Consider the following 21,336-nt stretch of genomic DNA (forward strand, 5'->3'; position numbering starts at 1 on the left):
AACTGACAGATAGAGTGGGACCCCAGTAAAACAGCACATTTGTATAAGAGGTAAAAATGAAATCAGGATTCAAGCTTTTGAGCCATCCGTTTCTGTCCATGTATGTTCTCACAAATTGGCATGCAGTATCTTTCACTCCCAAGAGTGTATGTGTTCAGCTCCAGTGAGAACTGCATGTCAGCAGTGTGTGAGGTGGGCACTGGTTAAAATGCAAGTGGTGTAGCTTTTTGCATGATGACAGAGCTGCTGCGTGCGACATAGGAAATGAGGCAGAATCAAGCAAGTTCCTGGAAAGCTCCAATATAACACCTTTTCCGCCCTCTTCCTTCTGAAGGGGGCTGAGGAAAACAAAGACCTACTGACTATCTGTGGCTCTATCTCAGTATCAAAGCAATCCTAAGATATTTTTTTTTCCTGCACTAATTGCAAACTTTTATTGGCTCTGGTTCACAGCTTAAATACTATGCACCATGACGCAGATTCATCACCCGCTGAAGCTCCACAAGCCAGCTGCCAAGGAATCCTACTCAGGACAGCCCCAGCACAGAAGCAACCCATGGGACTGAACAAGCTGGTAAGTCCACACAGCACAAGTAGGCAGACCCTGCCTTGGGTGAAAAGCCATGCAGCACACATTTATAATGCTAAATGACATAGGACTAGAAAGCAAGATCTGGCAGTAGCCCTTGGTCATCCACAGAGTTCACTCATTAGGTTGTCCTCACTGTGTTTTGGACCTCACTGACTAGATCCCTCCAAGACAAATCAGCTGCAAATGGAGTTGGCCTTGACCTCTTTACTCCTGTCAAGTCTCAGGGCTAAGAACTGGCCTTTAGGTCTATTTTATATAGCAGTATGGGCATAGCCATAAACTCCCCAGAACAACTAGCCCTGTTAACAGGCAAGTTTAGTTACTCTGAGCATGCATATATGTATATCCCAGATGGCTGTTTTGCTTCAGTTTCCTGAGCAATCATTCAGAGCTCACTTGGTGAAATCTGAACTTTCTGGTTTGCATGGAGTAGCCATGCCCAGGGCTGAAATTACAGAATAGCCCATTCCAAAGCAATGGCAAAACTCATATGTCACTGGGGCTCAAATGAAAGACTTTATAATTGGTTGAGTGTTATGAATACTTGCTAAGACACAGGAGACAAAGGTTGTTCTTAAGATATCTTATAATTCTTGTCCTCCTTGAAAGCATAGGCAGAGATAATTTCCCAGGATTCCTATTTAAGCTCTAAGGCATTGGAATTTTTTGCTTCTAGTAAAGGTTGATAAATTTATAAGAGAACACAGCAGGATGGAAAAGGCCAAACTTGCAGTTGTGCCATGGACCTCTAGGTACAGGCAAGGAATGTTGGTTGCCCGTCATCTATAAAGACTGCTGTTTCAACGTGGGTCCAGAATCTCAAACCCAAAGTGGCAACGCTTCACAGCCTCACATTAACTCTGCTTCTCCTGGTCATATAAGCAGTTCCTTATTCATTCCCTTCATACGATATCTTACATTTTTAAAAATACTTCCAATCTGGCCATGTTAATGTGACAGATGGGAATGCTCTGGCAGTTCCCTTCTGATGAAACATTTATAAGGTGTTGTATGGCTTCAGAAAGCAACATATTAGGAAATGGGGGAAGGGAAGAGCTTTCCTATTTTAATTTCAAGCAGCAGGAGCCTGAGTACAGTGAGTCATCGCTCTTCAAACATAAATCCCAAAGAAAAAAAAAAAAAAAAAGGAAAGCAGCAAAGTATAGATTACACAGCTATAGCAAACAATGCTTTTAATCACTGTGGACCTAGATGGTGAGTTGTTTGCAAAATGCCCAGGGAATGGGATGGGATGCCACACACAGGTGTTTTAGCCACAGAGGGAGGTAAATCACAGCTTAACATCGGTATTGGGGCCTAATTCAGCAAGTGATTTAGGGTGTGCTGAGTACTAAGGATGTGAGCAACTGTACGGATGGACTCATGAATGGCAGGCAAACCGCAGCTTGAGTTCATGATCCTGCAGTGAGGGACCTCTGCAGCCACAGCAGGAGAGCTGCCTTCTTCACAGCCAGCTGGGATGTTTACAAAGTTTAGAAAGTGGGAACAGTAATTACCATTGCACTGAATAAGAAAGGTGGGTGGGGAAGATATTTCTGGTTTTCCTCACACCCCCTCCTAGCAATATCACTTACATGAGTACTCCCATAATGCGCAATATAATGGTATCCCAGCAACTGTGTTGAAATAATACTATTTTGTACTTCATGTATAGAGTGCTACCTGCGCAAAAGTCAAAGCCCTTTACAAAGACAACAGCCATAATTATCCTAAGGGCTAATTTTGTATAGAGGGAGGCACTGGAATACCAGTGATGTTTGTGCCAATCAAACAGAAGGCACATGTGTATTTTTCCTGAAGTCATTGTTTATTTATTTTGGTCAAAAGTATGTTCCAGTATGCTCTACTGGATTGCTTCATCACAAAATTAACATTTATTACCTGAGTGTCAAAATAAGGTAGAAAAGGCAAAATCAAGAGTACCTCACAAAGAGGCACCATCTTTCATCACTTGATGTTATTTAGTGATGCAGAACTCTCTTGTTTTATGTGGTCCATCATACCTTTAATCTAGTCTTCATTTTGCCACTTCCAGGTTGCACAGTTAGACAGCTGGGTATGCTTTCCTGTTTCCTTAGCTGCAGTCATTGCACTTTAGTGTTTACTAGCAAGGCTGAAAAAAAGAATCCAGCAGGTTTCTTTTTGTTGTTGTTTTTCCAATAGCATTTGATATTTATTAAATTGAAACATTCTGAAGAGCTGGTTTGCTTTTGAGTTTTCCTTCACAACCCAGGAAACTTTGGGATCAGTCAGCAAAAGGTCTGAGTTTCTTAAGGCTCTTGGCACACACTGCCTCTGGGGAAGAGAGCCAAGGTGTCTGCCCCAGAGTCCTAGTCCCATGGCTCTTTCTTTTTATAGAGAATTTTAAAATACAGCTCTTGTCAGAATAACACCAGATTTTGAACCATTTAAATTCTCTATTAAGCAGAATCACCTTCCCATGCAGAATTGCAATATTTATGCACACAACACCATTGCCAGAGGCACCAAAATACAAAGGAGTCCTGTTTGGAGTGTTATCCAACCCATACTAGTGTTACAAATGATGAAGCAGTGTCTTTCTAGAGCACATGTGAAATAGGTCTCCTCTCACTGACACATTGCCACCCAGATGACCAAGTCTAACTGGAAATGAGTGCCTCGTTAGATCTTGGATATAACCCAGAAGCTTCTCATTGGCTTTTCTGATCCAAAATACACTCCAAGGTTTAACAGCCATGATATTTTTAGACCATCTTCCATCTTAGAGCTTTGTAACAGTCCTCGGAGGTGGAGGAAATATTACAAGCCCCCATTTTGCAACAGAGGAGGCTGAAAGCAGGAGGTTGCCAAAGATCACAGTGCGGTTCCAAGGCAGCGTGGGGAGAACAGGACAGATGGCCACCCGCGCAGGAGAGAGGAGCCGTGTTATTTCTGGCATGCTCAGGCACCTCCATTCTGCCAACCTCCACTCCGGAAGCTGAAATGGCTGTAGGAGCCCTTCATTTTCTGTCCAGAAACGTCATGTAACACTGCTTTGTGCTTTTAAACAGAATCCACACTTTCGCCCCAAGAAGGCTGTGTTTCAGGAGTAAGCGAAATGACTCGCTTCGCCCACATTATACTGGGCAGGCACAACACAGCTTGCAATGCTCTGAGTGGCAAACATGCCAAAAGGGAAATATTATCTTGGCAAAATATTAACTTCCCTAGCTGTGCAAACTACGAGCAAACATTCTCTTGCCCCCTCCACATCCAGCTTCAACATCCTTAACAGAGTGGGCACATGAAAAAATAGTGGCTATTCTGGCTAGTGCAAGCCACACAAAGTAGCTTCTGACTGATCACTTGCCCCTTGGGGATGTGAGCAGCACCAATGCTAGAAGCCAAAACAGAATCATGCTGAGAATAGAGCTCCACACCCCTGCTGGGTTCCAGCTGTGCCCCACAGGGATTTAGAGACTAAATATTTCATTTACCCTGCAGAAGGCACTATAGTGTTTTCTCAGGAGCTTGATATTGCTCAATGGCATTCATCTTGCAGGGCACAGAGAACTTCAGCATCCTAGGCTGTTACCATTTATAGAGTTTTGGGAATGAGTGAAACACACTGTCTGCACTGTATATCATCTGTTACCATGGCCTGGAAGCATTCATCTCCAGATAGATGAACAGCTGTAGTAAAATAAAAGTTGTAGTAAGTACATGGCGTATAGCTGTACACTACACTAGAGCTGCTGTGAAAAGCAAATCAACCACATCCTTTTCTTCCGAAACCTTCTGCCATCTGCACTCTAAACAATGATCTAATTTTGCTAGATCTGGTCTGGCAGAACTTCTTTCTGTCAAATTAGCTGCTGTGGACCTGCTTACCCAGTGCCAGTAAACTTGACCTACAAAGCATAAACTCACTTTTGCATCCCTAGGTCTGTCTGTATTGCAGTACATGGGCTATGAATAATTAACTACAGTCATCTGTAACAAAGACATCCATTTTGGCACATGAATTCAGTTTTTTGAGCTGCAGCTAAATTCAGCACTTGAAGATATTTTCAAATGAAGTTTTCTAATTCTTACATTGATTTACTTTCAGGACTATAAGAAGTGGCAAAGACCCACACTTATATTCCTCCCTAACAGCAAGACTGTAAGTGTAGTTCTTTGTCATTTCTTGTATTCCCAAAATGAATCAATGAGGGAATGACAAACATCTTGCCCTATTAATTATTGTGAATGATAAGTCTCTTTAGTTTGGAAACATTTTTATAAATGTTTCCTTTTGTTTTCCCATTTATGGGTTTCTAGTTCACTTAGACATGGACTTTAATGCCCACTGATTAGGAAAACTTGTCTGGTTTTAAGTTGTTCACATGCATGCCATTGAAAAGTGAAACTCTCTGCCCGGCCATCTGCAACTATGTTGTACGAGGCCAACAGTTTAGCTGCACCATGTGAATCAACAGTAACAAGACCTCAAAACACTAGGGTATACCTGATCCTCGTGTATCCTGAATGAAAATGGAGAGCAAGTGCAGAGCAAGGCTGGAACACGAGGAAGGCCTATGCAGGAATGGTGGGGGATCTGGAGGAGGTGGCAGTCAGAGATGGGACAGAACTAGTCCATGAGGCCACGGGCAAAAAAGACCTTCAATATGTCCTTTTTCCTACAGTTCACAGACTGAGCTGAGAAGAAGGGACAAGGAACAAAATAATGTGGACTGACAAAAGATTAACCACACATAGACAAAATGAATGTCATGGGATTCAAGTATAAAAGGATCATGGGTGCCCAGTTTGGGAATGTGTTGGAGCTATCTTTTTCCAAACCAGTGCTTTGTATTTTGCATGTTTATATGTCTAGATGTACGTATTTTACTGTGGAACTATTTCCAGGCAGTCTTTTGCTCTGGGTGTCCTCATCATGAAGATCTTTGTTCTTGAGTCCTTATTCTGTGTCTCTGTAGCACCTAACACAATCCAGCCTCATGTGCTGAGAACAGAAAAGCTACAACTACAGGAATGACTAACCAGAAGCAGGAACACCAGTGCAGTCCTTTTATTTATTTATTTATTTATTTATTTATTTCCAGATGTGGGACCAGGCTGAGATGTCTAAAGAGGTGAGTTTACAGTGCAAACTTTTCTTCAGCTGAGGCTTTATGTGTATTATTGGAACATAATATGCTTCAGATGACTATCTGTTTGTCAAATTTGGCTGGAGTTTGGTCAACTCATGATTAAAAAGAAGAGATGGAGAGATAGAACAATATAGAATTCTTGAAAGTAGTGGTTTCCTTAGGAAAACAGGACCACAAAGACAACAGTAAAATGGGACATTTGAATTCACATGACATTTTCTCATTCTGCATCTTTTCTGCTGACAGCTTACACAGAGTTTTCCAGAAGCACCTCCTCTTATTGTTTTTTCCATCCCAATTAGACTTGTGTTTCTTGAGCACTTAAAGTCATACCTCCCAAATTCTTAGAGATGGCATTATAGTGTGTGAAATAAGGGACCACAAGCAAATTAATTTGAGATTAGAAGAGTAAACACAAAGCACATTTAAGATACTGTCACATCAATATATCCCAATGTCCTTGCACATCCAGAAACATCTTCTACACTGTGATTCTACTAGACAAGTTCTGTGCTTTTTTAAACACGTACCATTCACTTTCACTTTTTTATTGAGCAATAGCAAATCCAAATTCCAAATAGTTCTATAGGAATTACCATTCCAAGCACACCTCTGCTTAGAAAAGATTCATTCAACAACCTGTGAAAGTTAAATCATTATCTAAAACTACAAATTTCTCTTGTTCCTTCCTACTCCCCACATGCAACTAGGTGGGCTGGGATCAGTGACTTCTACTCTCTTTCTCCCTCCAAAGAAACACAGTCTTTGCTCAGGACTATTCAATGCACAGATTCTCTGAGACTTGTTAGTTACTCCCAAATATCTTTCCTTAACACTCTTCTGCTGCTATTAAAAGAATTTGAGCACGTAACAGGCTTCATTCCTTCACAAAGAATTTTTCAAGTCCAGAGTCCTCTCATTTCTTTAGTACAAATTTTCTGAGACAAATCCATCAACTTTTCAAAAACACTTCTTTTTAAGCTGGGAAATGATAAAAGTTACTTGTTTTTCACAGGAATAGAGATGTTACGATGTTGTTCTGATCAAATTTAGCTTTGCTATTATTTTCCATCCTTTCTGCAGCTTCAGCTGGGCTTGTACCTCCATTACAGGTTTCAAACTGGTGAAATGGGTTTTATATGTTCTGTTTCAATTTATATGAATCAAAGCTTCTATACTAGTGTCAGACATTGTTATCTACTTTCCATCTTCAGAAGATAACTATCAAGAGATATTTGAAGTCTTCTCAAACAAAATATGTTTTGCTTTGACATTTCCAGAGCTTTAAATCAGATTTACACTTAAAAACTTTCTTTGTGGTTTCAGTCCCCTGAACTGTTGAAACAAGCTTTAAAGGATAACAGCGTTTGTTTAAACAGATATTCAACAAATCATGTGGAAGCAATGACCTCTTCATATTAAGATATGACATTTATGTAAAAAACATCTCTAGCTAAGTTATTCTGAGTGGGTAAAGACGACAAGTTTCTAGGCTCTTTTCCTAACTCACCTCTAAACACCGGTAGCAGGAAATGTATTATGGTACATTGTGATTTATTCTTAAATAAATATACACCTGGCTGCACCATCTGCTTTGCTAAACATTGTTCATTTCTTCCTCGGCAACAAAGAAATCATGTAAAGCTATGTCAAATGTGCTAACATTTACAAAATACTGTCCAATAAAATACAGCAACAAAATATGCTGTGAAATGTACCCATTATACACCTTGTTGGTATGCTGAGCGATGGAGATTTAGCAGAGAGATATGTTGCTCTTAAAATATGGAAGTCTACATGATGATACAGTTGAAACAAAGCTAAATTCCCATCTCAAGCCAAGCTTCTCTCAGGCTCGGTAAACTCTGCTCAACTTTGATGTGTTTTTTCTTTTCTTGAGAATTTCTGTATTTTTATGCTCTAGTTTAAGCAGAAGCAAGGAGCCCCACAAATCTCATTAAAAAGTATATTCTTGCAAGACTTTCAAACTATCTTAGGATGTTCCAATGCTTTCAATAATAGAATAGGAAGAGGGTTTTTTTTTGTTGTTGTTGTTCTATTCTGATCAAGTTATATGAAACAGTTTAAGATACTTTTTAGCAGTAAAATCTCTTACACAAGAGAGTATTTTCATGATAACATTTGATATAAACCAGCTCCCCATTTTCTTTATTTTTTTTTTCTCGAGTTTTTGACGAATTGTTATAAACCATCTTCTTCCTAGACCTGCAAAAGGCGAGATGTGCTCATGTGCAATGGAGCATTTTAAGGCCTTAGTTCTTCATCACAATTCCTAGTGTAATGATACAGGATATAAGCACTGTAGAGGCCATTTGATGGCCCTTAGTACAAGGCTGTATGCCTAAAGAACAAATCTAATAAAACAAGTAATGATAGGAGGACTACTTTGCCTCCATCTTGGTAATGCTCCACCCATTTAAACTTCCTCTCTCCCCTTCTGTCTTCCTCTTTTCCTCTCTCCCCCCCTGGCCCATATGGTATATGTTATCTTTGCATAGACTCTCTTAAGCAGATCTGTTTCCCCACATGCTGGAGTAGGATCTAAACATACATACTGCAAGCCAGTTAAGTCTGTCTGGAAAAAAAAGAAGAACAGGACAGATAAAATCATGAAGATCTATGAAAAACTGAAGCAAAACAATATAAAAGTCTTTGATACATAATCTGCTTACCAAATCTGGAGGCCATTGGAAATTGTGCTCATTAAGAACACGCACTCATATTGCCTGTGTCCTCTGTTCTAGTGGAACCAACTTTATCTAGTTTATCTGTTTGATAAACTCTCCCTTTATCAGCATATGAATATAATTATTTTAGCAGTTGAAAGATTATGTTTTTGCTGGATAACTCATAGGTTACACAGACAAAAATATCACATCATTAGCATGGCCAGTATCAAATGTAGCTATAAATCATCAGCATTCAGCTTTTACTCCCAGATTATTGCTTTTAATTTTGAAAATACATGGTTAAATAAATCATTCTCTTCATCAAGAGTGAGAAATTAAATCCCAGTTTTAAAACTGTGTTCCAGCATCACACTAACTACTTGTTATGCTCTTTCTCGCAGGATGTAGGGATGTACTTCAAGCTCTGGTTGACCAGTCATGAATATTATTCTCAGTTTCAGTAGCTGGAACTGCACAGTCCACTGTTGCACATGTCAAAGCTATCTGTACAGCTAACAGCCCCTCCAAAATTATTCCATACTCTAATACGCTGGTATTTATTTCCTATGTTTCAAAGGGCTTAGATAACAAAGTGTGATGCATGCTTATATCACGGTATCTTACCTCCGATCAGCTTCACTCCGTATTAACCAGCCAAGCAAATAGCTCAAAATTACCAGGAGCAATGAGACCACCAAGATGAAAGATCTGCCACTGTAGTTGCCCTAGTGCTTGCGCTTGCTGGACCCTGGGCAGCTGTTTCTCCATCACCTTTCCCACCAGGGAGGTTGGGAGCAACCCAGGACAAAGCCCTGATGGGAAACACAGTCTGTGACTGAGGAGAAACAGGGGGATCAGGTGGTACAGATGTGCTGATTGCAGTACTTCTTTTAAATTGCAAGTCCTGGGCTGCTTAGATCAGACTAACTTTAGAGGGTGTGGGTTTAGTTCTTTTCTGGTGAGCAGAAAATGGTTCAGAAATTAATATGCCACCATTAATATGGTTCTGGTCAGAAACTCAAAATAATTCATGGTCTGGAAATGAAGTAAAAAACATGATGAAAGAATCTCATGTGCTACAAGGTTGCTGAGGAGTTCTGGCTTATGCCTCACACTTCTATATCTCCACCTTCTCATGGGACATCTGAATAAATCCCACTGCCTCTTTGATTCATGGATAAGTGACAAAGTTTTTTGTTTGTAAGGACAAGTGCCTGGTTGTGCACCTGAAGAGGAAGCACTTACCTGCCTGAGGCAGGGTAAGAATTGTGGAGCTCTGATAATGCTGCAGACCTGTCTTGTAGTCTTTGGAGCCTGATTTGCACCCAAAGGAATGGATTTCTCTTTTGTCTGGAAATTAATGTACACCACAGCTACCATCTTGGGATTGCAAGGTCAGAAAGTTGTGAGGGATTGATGCTACAAAGGTAAGGTCCCCACACAGAAATCAGTAATTTTCTGGGGATGTAATATTATGGAAAATGCCAAACCAATGAGATTGTTTTTTACAATAGAAAGACATCGCTAGTAAACACAATAATCTTTTAGTAGGAATTCAAAATCCTTGTTGTCTGGGTATTCATCTATCATACTCTCAAATGCTGTGCTTGCTGTAGCCATCTGATATAACTGACTTTTCCTTTTTAAATGCTTTAATACGACATATTTATAATGTATGTATATATGCATGTAAAAATATAAAGCTTGCTATGTGTGGTTCCTGTAGCAACAAAAAATATTGCACAGTGTTTCAAAGCAAATAATGATTTGGTGCCTGGATATGCAAGAGGCATTTTCATGTCCTCCCCTTATTTGCATCAGCTCCATTAAGGTGATGAATACATACAGTCCTGACAGTGTAAAGCAAGCAAAGAAGCAAGAAGAAGTATTTTCTGTTATTCAGTCCTGCAGAAGGGGATACAGGGAAGGCTCTATCTTCTGGACAGAGTTATAAAAGCAAAGGAGAAGCCTTTAGAGATTGTATCTGGAGTAGCCTGGGCAATTTTTCTGCTCCGCATTTCTTGGGCAGAGAGCCGCTTGAAACATTTCCAGCTAGTATTGTTGTGGTTTTTTGTGTTTGAGGTTTATTTTATTTTATTTTTTTTACTGGGGAATGTCAATTCACGGAAATCAACAAGTTCCATGGGAATATGCTTAGATATGTTTTTATTGCACAAAAAAAGAAAAAAACAAATGGTGCTGACAAGGTCAAGGAATGTTCTGATGCTTCATTTCAAACTTATTGGTTTTAATATCTCATATTGTATAAAGCTTTAAACAGAGGCAAAAATGAACTTTTTTTTTTTTTTTTTTTTTTAATTTTAAATAAGAGAATCACTTTAGGGGCAACTTTTGTAATTGTGTGGAGCTGGAAACAGAGTGTACTGAAAATACCAGTTCTTGTGTGGAGTTACAATCCCTACCGTTGTTAGTGTCTATTAAAAAGTCATAGTCTGTGTGGAAGAGCTTGAAATGAGCATGGACAGGGCTATGAGGCTATTTGAGGAACCAATGTGATGCAGCTATTAATGTGTTTAAAAGAGGGCTTTGCATTACTTGTGTATTTCTAAGCCTGGAACTGCAGTTTCTTGCTAATGGTTTTTGTAAAGGTGTGGTATACAAGCTTTGGGAAAAGATGCTGCATGTGTAGAAAGTCTACTTTAAAGCTTTCATTCACTGTTGAATATTAATACTGGATTACTTGCATTGCACTTGTTATCTTGTAGGAGTGTGGCTTTAATAAATCCTGAACTGTGGTCTGTGAGGCTTCAAACCCGCTTCTGTGAACAGTTGTATATGCTGAAAAATGCATTTAACCTTCTGATGTGATAAAATATGAATGTACCATATCCATTTTGTTTTTAATTAGCAGTCTCTGCTTGAGAACATTGACAGAGCACATTCAAGTGCTTTAGCTTCTCAGCTTTTCCTTTTTTCCCTCCAGGTTTCTGCATGTTTTTGTGTGTTGTTTTTTTTTGTTTTGTTTTGTTTTTTTCTTCTGTTGCTGTTTTGTTTTTTTTTGGAGGGGGGGTGTAGTGAGGGTGGAGGAGTGTCTGTTGTGGTTTTTAGCCTTGCAATAAACGTTAAGAGATTTACTTGTCCTTGAGAACAAAATATATGTGCACATGAAACTCTTCTAGAGAATAAGTGCTCTTTCATAATTTAGATGCTTGTGATCATCTCCTTCTGGGCTAAAAGTGTTTTTTCTTCTAGAGTTAGTCTATTTGAAGAAATGGAATCCATTTCAACTAAATCTAACAAAACCTTTTACAAAGGAAAATGTCATTTTTGCAATAAGATTATACACGGACTGCTTCACTTCCTCGCATGCAAAAGGTACCTATATTCAGGCCAGAAAGGTTAGACCCAGTGGGTGCCTTTTGTCTGATGGTGGAAGAAGAGCTCAGTGGTATGAGCACCCAGTGGGGCCTCGTGCTGAAGACAGCAGCCAGACCCCACTGTCTGACCCCTGAGGGGAAACACTTCTACCCGTCCAACGCTGAGGTAGACAAGCCTGATATGAATTGAATAGTATGGGGGTCAGACCTTTTGCAACCCCACTTCAAAGGCCTCCTCCCACTATGCAAGCAAGACACTTTCTCTTATTTATCTAGCTTTACTCTGAACTTATTTTATCCATATACAAAGTTTCATGTATCTTCCTTTAGCAGTTGTTTCCCAATGCCTTTCCTGCAAGCTTTGGAGTGCAAGCTGAGCACCCAATTTACATCAAGGTGCATCCTCAACACCTAATGAAAAAAGGCTGAAGATGCAATCTAATTTATGAGTTATATTAAGTTCCACACATATAACTCATGATAATGCAAATGAGAGCTAATCTCTCTGTATAGTGTAGTCACATATTCCTCAGAATGATCTAGAAGATGTTTCTAAATGATCCTAGCTCATTGTAGTGTATTTAGGAACATGTGTGCTTTCAGCAGCTACTTTTTTTGCATGGCCTTGGATTTTTACCTTTTTTTTTTTTTTTTTTCTGCTTGTCCATAGTTTGGATCAACTGATGGGGGCAAAAATGCCTGCAGGCTGGTGTCCGTGAGGCCTGGGTAAAGGGCCACCCCTGCATGCAGGGAAAGCGCAGCACACAGCAATGGTGGGAGCTACTGGGGTAGTAAGATCAGGGATGGGTTGCCTTTTGATCTACAGCATCCTCCTCCCTCTCCTCAGTCCTACCCTTGTCAGTGGTACCCAGCCATGTCTAAAGCTGCTGCCATGAGCAGCACTGAATGAGTGGAGGAATAAAATGAATGCCGCCAACACCCCAGCCTGAAAATATTCTTGCAACTTTCATCCAGTGTCCAGCCCTGAAAACATTGGTGTTAAGATGAGCTCTAGCCCAGTGATTTGGGACTGTTGTCTGTGACCTCAGGTACTCTGCTCCTCCATCCCATGCTGAGTCTGCATTGTTGGCTGAGCATTGGACTGGACTCAGGGTAATTTTGCAGCCTGTCTATGCTGTTTGGATGCCACTGTGCTCCTGGGTGCAAACTCTGGACATCTCCAAAGCACAGGAGATAAAGTGGGTTCATTTCTTATTCTGGGGATCAGGTGTGCCTCCACATGCTTTGGTGTTCTCCACTGTCCAAAGTGCTTTGTGGCAGTGTTTCCCTTGTGGTGTTCATTCCTTTGAGGAAGCAGCTGTCCGGAAATTGTCACGTGCTCAAAGCTGCATGGCAAACACACTTAAGCAAGTGGCTTCACCCTAAGACACATGACACATAGAACTGGGGTTTGGGCCTATGGTTCACCAGACATTAGAGCTGCAACACTGTAGGATCAAGGCAATTCTTTTGTCCTCCCTCTCTGGGGCTGACCAGGCTGTACCATCTGTTCTCTGTGTGCTAGACACAGCGTAGGGAAGCGGCAAGCTGAGCAATGCAGTGCTAGAAAATCAGAGGTGAGGGAGGAAGAATGGGATTCCCAACCAATGCAGAGAAAAGGGAGAACAGAAAATGATGAGTGGAAAGTGAAATACAAAGGAGTGGGTAACTAGTCATCCTACCTGTCTTTGCTTTGCTTGTGCCTAGGATGATGCAACTCTTGTTAGTGTCAGAATAATCTTAGTAAAGGGGACCCGGGGAAAGGACTGCAAGTAGGAACTGAAGTGGAAGCTGAAGACCTCAATGACAGTATGGGGAAAGTGTGTGAGTGGACTTCCAGGTAAAGAGATGCAGCCCTTCCTGCCACAGGCTTTGCTTGTCTGACCCAAGCAGTCTGTAAATGTACCAACAGCTTTCTTAAAAGGATGTAAATGATCTGATGCCATGAAAACAGACACAGAGCCTGGATGCAGTCAATGGAAAGTGCTGCAAAACCATCCTAGGTAGAAAATGTTCTGTACTGAAAGTTTAGTATTTGGGCCTGAACTAGTCAGTAGGCTCTTTTGGTGCTTTTCTAGGCTTTTGGCTTGATTCATTTGGGAGTGGCCCTTCTCCAAGAAAAATGTTATGCAGTTTCTATGGGATACATAACAAATCAGTGGGTTTTTTGTTTTGTTTTGTTTTTTCCATGATCTGGTAATCCTATTTCCCTTGCATGCCGGGAGATCCTACTATGTGATCTAGTAACTAGCTGTTAACTCAAGGTACTATATTTTTGATCCATCAGCCACCAAAAACCTATGCATGTAAACACCAAGTGTCTAGAAAATATGAACAACCTGTTGAATTTAGTAGCACAAGAATTCCCTAAAGGCATAAAGCCTGTCTCAAAGACACTTGGTGTCCTAAATATAGTTTCAGTCAGGCCTATGCTAGAGAAAAGACCAGGATAGAACAAGGTGAGAGTTGGTGCCAGAAGATCTGAAAGATCAATGTCATTTTTGTCTTGCTTCTGATACAGTACTCTCTCTCTTATCAGCTTCAGCTAAGAAACTGGACTCTTACTGAGTTCAGTTTCCACATATTTCAGTACTGATCCTAACAGTCTTGGTGACATTAGACCAGAAGATTCTGAACATTAGACCAGAAGATTCTGGGCGATCACCAACCGCATGAAGTTCAATAAGAGCAAGTGCCGGGTCCTGCACCTGGGACGGGGAAACCCTGGCTGCATGTACAGACTGGGCGATGAGACGCTGGAGAGCTGCCTAGAAGAGAGGGATCTGGGGGTCGTGGTAGACAGCAAGTTGAATATGAGCCAGCAGTGTGCCCTGGCAGCCAGGAGGGCCAATCGTATCCTGGGGTGCATCAAGCACGGCATCGCTAGTAGGTCAAGGGAGGTGATTGTCCCGCTCTACTCTGCGCTGGTGCGGCCTCACCTCGAGTACTGTGTGCAGTTCTGGGCACCACAGTATAAAAAGGACATGAAACTGTTGGAAAGTGTCCAGAGGAGGGCTACGAAGATGGTGAAAGGCCTGGAGGGGAAGACGTACGAGGAACGGCTGAGGTCACTGGGCCTGTTCAGCCTGGAGAAGAGGAGGCTGAGGGGGGACCTCATCACAGTCTACAACTTCCTCGTAAGGGGGTGTCGAGAGGCAGGAGACCTTTTCTCCATTAACACTAGTGACAGGACCCGCGGGAACGGGGTTAAGCTGAGGCAGGGGAAATTTAGGCTGGACGTCAGGAGGGGGTTCTTCACAGAGAGGGTGGTTGCACACTGGAACAGGCTCCCCAGGGAAGTGGTCACTGCACCGAGCCTGTCTGAATTTAAGAAGAGATTGGACTGTGAACTTAGGCACATGGTCTGAACTTTTGGGTAGACCTGTGCGATGTCAAGAGTTGGACTTGATGATCCTTAAGGGTCCCTTCCAACTCAGGATATTCTATGATTCTATGATTCTATGATTATCTGGAGCATTGATGCAGAACCTGCAAGAAAAACTGCGGAACTCATTGAAGCCCTTCCAAACAGGAAATGGGATAATGGCAGCGTACAACCAAGCTGCAAAACTTCACTTTTACTCTTCCATATGTAGACAAGTCATTTGATACCACACAGGCAATATCATAAGCTTGTGTTTTATTTCTGGACCCTGATGTGGGAAGTGGAAGACATAAAATTTGAGGTCTCAGAGCTGTACTTTGAGTAAAGACAAACACCTAGAAGAGAATTCAGCTAAATCATAAAAGATTCAGTCTGAAATCAGAGTAGTTATATGGAGAAATGTTCTAGAACAGTCCTTATGCTCCAGGTTAACACTGTCTCTTCTTATACCAGGTCTGGTCTTCTGGAAACAGCACAGCTCTGTAGTATGTGGACTTCTCAGATCTGGCTGTCATTGCGAGAATGAATGCAAGAGCAGAAGAATTAGGTTTAATACACTTAAATTCTGCACATCTTCCCTGACATATCTATAGCTGCAAACCTAGTGTGCATGCAAGCAGTAATACTTGGGGAAAGTCCTTTGGCTTGCACAGTGTACTTTATTATGTCAGCTGGCTTAAGCTGTCCTGACAAAATAACCATGTGGAGCTGAGCGTGTATGTAGCATTTGTACTAGTAGTTCACATTTAAAGTAAAAGTAGAGAACCTTTCCACTCAGTCCTCACTTTGTAGTGGCTTCTGACTAGTTTTCTGTCTATGATCTTGGTTCTTGAAAGCAAGCATTCCTAATTCGCAGTGCAGCTTGATGCTCACAGGCAGGTTTAATCTCACAGCCCACTTAGTTACCAAAGGAAAGGAGCATCTGGTATGTATCTAAGGGCTAATAATTATCACTGAGATATTGCATGAAGATACATGTATTCTCTCAATCATAGCATTCTCTGGGACAGAAGCTACAGGGGAGAGCTATTTCAGCTGAGTGCTTCTGTGCCAATGGGAAAAACATAGGGAGAGAGTTTAAAATGGACCAAGGGGAAAAACAATTTATTTAAACTAACTTGCTGAGTCTCCTGCATTCCGTTACAAAACATTTTCTAACCTCCAATATTTTTAAGGCACACATATGAGCCCGCCCCTTGCTCCACAAAGAGCAGAATGTTCTTCTGCTTCTGTTAGAAGCCAACATGCTCAGCACTTCTCAGAAGGCTCCTGCCATATTCCTGGGCGAGCTACCAAACGTCATCTCTGAACACCGTTAATTCAACCATCTGCTTCAAGGCAGTACCAACTGGTGTTACTGTCACTACTACCGTTACTGGTGTTTTGTTTTGTTAGATCCCAATGCATGTTGCCGATTTTGTGGCAACAAAAGTTTGTAGTATAGTGGGCTGTATAATATCTGGACTGTTTGCTAGGGATCCGTGGATGCTGATCTGCTCTTTGGCACAAACTTGCTTAAACTGGGAATGCAGGCATGCTATATCTGAGGCTACCGAAATCCTCTGCATAGGGAGTATTCAGAATGCTTTCTCCTAGAAAAGTAACGTCTTGACAGAACCGAGGTCTGTCCTCTGAATGGCAGAATTCCTAGCAGTGTAAGTTCCAGTTATTTTCTCTGCTTGTGTTGTTTGAATAGATTGGAGCACATTCAAAGAACAGTGAAGGTACTTCAGGTCAGCTTGTACCAGCCAGAATTTCTTCAGCAACACAAATATGGTATATTCTATGTGGTATATGCTAATGCATCTTTTATCTCCTCCAAACCATTTTTATACAATTGTAACCCGAGCTGAAATGCTCACATGCAGAGCTTCCCACTGCTGTGATATCCAACTACTTTACAAATAGGAAAGCATTTATCCTCCCCAAGCTTTGTTGAAATAATGATATATATTAATAATTATGGTAGACATGTGAAGTGATTGACCTAAGGTTGCTCAAGAAATCTGTACCACATGGGAGACTAACTAAAGTCACTAGTTTTCAGAGTAAGACATTATTCATTAATGGAAACTGTGTTATAAGATATGCCAAACACAAACAAATTAGAGCTGGGCAACTTAGGATAGGCACCACTTCATTCCATTTTCCTTGCACTAGCTGCTGTGTATATAGTCTTTCCCAACCAAAAGAGCAACTGCATCACTTACATAAAGTAAAGCATCGTTTACCTTGGAAACTGCATTGATACACTCAATAAATACCCAGATAAACTCCTGGCTACTTATGCTCCCTATGACATTGAGGGTCATAGGCAAATAATCTATTTTACATCTAAACTCCTCTCATTATGGCTACCTTGCATGTTCCATGGGCTAACATACAAACATGGCCGTTGCCACAGACCAGCTAAGAAAACAATATGAAGTAAGTGCTTTTCTTACAGCTAGTTAATGTCCAGACTTCATTGAATGTTGTCCTTGCAAATGCAAAGTGGGAGAATGAAAACCCTTCAGCTGAACTGATATTGAAGCCTTGATTTGGTCTTGTAGTCAACTGAGATGGCAAACCTATTTCCAAAATCAGTGTCCTATGCCATAAGCATAAACAAATGGTTTCATGCAAATATGTAAAATGTAATCTATACAAAAGCTACTAACTATAAAAATGCTTTGTAAGAAAAGTGACAAAGAAAACTCCTCACAGGAAGTGCACTCAGAGAAAGCTCTTTACAATTGAAGACAAATATTCCTCTGAGTCATAAATACATTTAATTTCCATATGTTAGAAAAGGAGGAGAAAGAGAGGAGGAGGTAATGGCATAAATGAAATGGGAGGTTCCTCTAGTAAATTCAGATGAGCATTTGCTCCTTTAGGCATCTGCTTGTAGGAATATGCCAGACGAAAACTTTGCATCCATATGGTGCACTGCAAACAAGGCACTCGTCAGTATACAAACATCAGCTGACTTTCTGCACATCTTTTTTGTTTGCCTTATAGTGAACATTAAATACAGTCCTCTAATCTCTGCTGGATCTTGTTGGTTCTAAACAATGAAAAAGGAAGTAGAAAATAAACAGGTATTCTTTAGGGGCTGGAGGATGTTGAGGTAGCAAATAATTAAGTGACTTGCCAAGACCACACAAGAAGTGAACTATTATCGATAGCCTTCAGGCTCCTTTTTTTTTCTTTTTTTTTTTTTTTTTTTCTCCTGCAGTTCTCTTTAGTAGATACAGGGCTTCTCACACAGAAACTAGGCTTGCTTTAAGTAAAGCATCATTTAACTCGGGAACTGCATCGATGCACTCACTGAACATCCAGATAACCTCCTGGCTGCCTGTGCTCCTCATGGCACTCAGGGACTTAGGAAAATAATCTATTTTGCAGCTAAACTCCTTAAAAGGACAAGCCACCCGGTGCTTGGGTGCAAGTTGGCTGCATACCTTCTTGCTTTAGTGATTTAATATCTGTCTTTAATTGGGATGAGTGTAGCCCTTTTAATTGAGGGATTTAGGATAACAAGGCTGTGTGCTCAGGTTGGTAGAGCTCTGCTGAAGAACACTGGTCCTACGCTGGTTTTGAAAAGGGTGTTCTAAAGCAGCAGGACAGTTATGAAAGTATTTCTTTACAGTGAGACAGATCTAACTTTTCCTCTGTCTGGTTATAATCAAATTAGATTTTTTTTTTAGGCTTTAGAAATTGCTCCAGAGAGTGACTGACCATGTTTAAAAACAAAACAAAACAAAACTTTGAATAGCTCTAGCCTGACACTTTGTTAGCCTTCTGAATTAAGCATGTGTGTGTTTATCACCATGCTTATGAAGACTGGCTACCCCTGCCTCCAAAGCAGCCAAGTGAAAAGAAAGCCCCGTGGATGGCTATCATACGGCCCAGCAGGCGCACATCTGTGCCTTCTAGATAGCCCTCTTGCAAAAGAAAAGATCCAAGCAGAAATAGAATATGACATAAGCCAACAACTTAATAACTACATTAAAATGAAATGCAACTGACCATATTTTTGCTCTGTTTCACTGACATCAGTTTGTGTGGTCAACCACACTTGCAGTTTCTACCTGATAGACTTTAAGACATAATTCATCTGTGCAGCCTCAAGAACCTCAGTGCAAACCACCCCTGCTGTGGCTGTGGTAAAAAGGGGTCCTCTGCCAGGAAAACAGACATTTCGTTCCATTATTCATTTTTAATACCTGTGCTGGGACTTCAAGTGCCACTTGTAATGGTTGTTTTTACCTCGATGCAGACATTTTAAATAAATTAATTCCAGAAGTTGTTTTCATGTGAGGAACCTGAATGGATATAAAATTATCTAGATGGCTGACAGCCAGCTGCAGTCTTGTTTAGTCACAAAAGTATCGCTGTCTCTCATGACTTTACCATGATTTTTCTGACATTTGCTACCTTTACTGCAGCCCTGATAGATGGCAGCATTCACTTTGAGAATTTCAGCTTTGTTTGAAAGCCCTTGTAGATGTACATTTACCCAGCCTGATTATGAAGAAGTTTGAAAAAGTTAAGCAGGTGTTCTCTGAAACTTCACACCAGAAAGCGAACAAAATAATTTTAATAGCAGTTACTTGAAAATGTGAATTTTAAAAAATGAAACATCCCTATTTTTTGGGGCAGTATTAGTATATGTTCAGGACCTGATGATAGTCAGAAGTCTGGAGCTAATAAGTAAAGGGAATACCTTATAAGAAAAAATATCAGGACACAAAGTTACTCCACTGTCTGTGTGAATTGCTCTCTGTAGCACAGGAGCATAGTAAATGCCCTTTTAGGTCATACCAACAGTCCATCTTAGCCAAGAGCTGAATTTCTGACAGTGGCAACAGGAGATACTGCTTAGGGAGAGCATGCAAGCCTGGCTGCTTTTTGTGGTCTGCTCCCCTCATTGAGAACTATTGCATTAAGGATGTTACAGGGCACATCCCTGTCCAGTGCTTTCAAAATCCATTTGTGGATCTCTTATCCATGAACTTGAGTAAATCCTTTTTGAACTTGCTGATGTTGCCTGTGTTTTAAAACTGTAGTAGCTAGTTTCAGGTTTTTACTATCCGTTCTGTCAAGAAGTACTTGCTTGTGTCTGTTTGAAGCCAGTCTTTCACTAGTTTCATCAAGTGGCCTCTAGCTCCTGTTCTTTAGGATTTGATGAAATCTGTTCTTTGTCTGTGTTCATTTTACCCACTATTTTCATGATTTGTAAACCTTTGATCATATTTTCCCTCTACCTTTTCCTCCCTAATTATGGAGTTCCAGTTTTACCTAAAGTTCTACAGACTGCAAAGCCAAATTCAGTCACAAATAAACATCTCTTTTTGACTCTGGACTTCTGAGAGTTACCTCTCCTGCAGGAGAAGCACTTGCACTATGCCTAACAAGGGTGCAAGAATTCCCCTCCACCTTCCCCTTCTCTTGCTCTTCTCTTCTTGAAAACATTTTAATGCGATATCACTTCACAGCTTTATACCAATATAACTTCAAGATTAGATATTGAAATGTATGTATTAGTTCTGTCTCCTAGTTAACTACTAGTGTAGATACACTTAGCAAATAAGCTACAGTTGTAAAGTCTACGTGCATGTAAGCACAATTCTTATACTTGTGTTCATATTAAAAACTGATCTCTTCAGCAATAAAAATTTACTGTGAGTACCCTTAAATTATGCGTGCTTGTGTAAATGACACCAAAAATCAGACTATGATTTTGCAGGAACTGCAAAGAAGCGAGGAGATGCTCTTTTCCCATATCATAGCAAGAAAATGATTAAATACTCCGTATCAAATCAATGAAGTCATTAACTTTTGTTTCTAAATCGACTTTAAGCACACTGCTCAAGAAATTCAGGCACTTCTCAAAACCACCTATAGAAAATTCTTAGCTTTTCTTATACTGAATACAGAAATGAATTAAGAAGGAAGACTTCAATTTCTTAGATTATTTTATTTTATTTTATTTTATTTTGTAATGTCATATTGCAAAATGCTTTAAAAGCCTAGGAGTTAGAAAATTTGACCTGGATATGATGGAATCTTGACTGTCTTGCCTAATACCTGACAATTCAGGATTCAAACTTTCATATTCTTAGTTCCTGTGTCTGTGTAACTGATCTTCCAAATGTTAATAAAGCATAAAAATAATGACATTCTGGATCTGCAGACAGCTCCTGTATCT

The 21,336-nt window shown here is 40.5% G+C and overlaps 1 protein-coding gene across 1 annotated transcript in view; it reads right to left on the reverse strand.

The window, feature by feature from the left end:
* The window catches only part of RERG (RAS like estrogen regulated growth inhibitor), a 106,511-nt gene that overhangs the window by 64,217 nt on the left and 20,958 nt on the right, over positions 1-21,336 (reverse strand). The gene's annotated exons all lie outside the window — the stretch shown is intronic.

The sequence above is a fragment of the Aythya fuligula genome, chromosome 1 (genome assembly GCF_009819795.1).
Source record: "Aythya fuligula isolate bAytFul2 chromosome 1, bAytFul2.pri, whole genome shotgun sequence".
NCBI classification, from domain to species: domain Eukaryota; kingdom Metazoa; phylum Chordata; class Aves; order Anseriformes; family Anatidae; genus Aythya; species Aythya fuligula.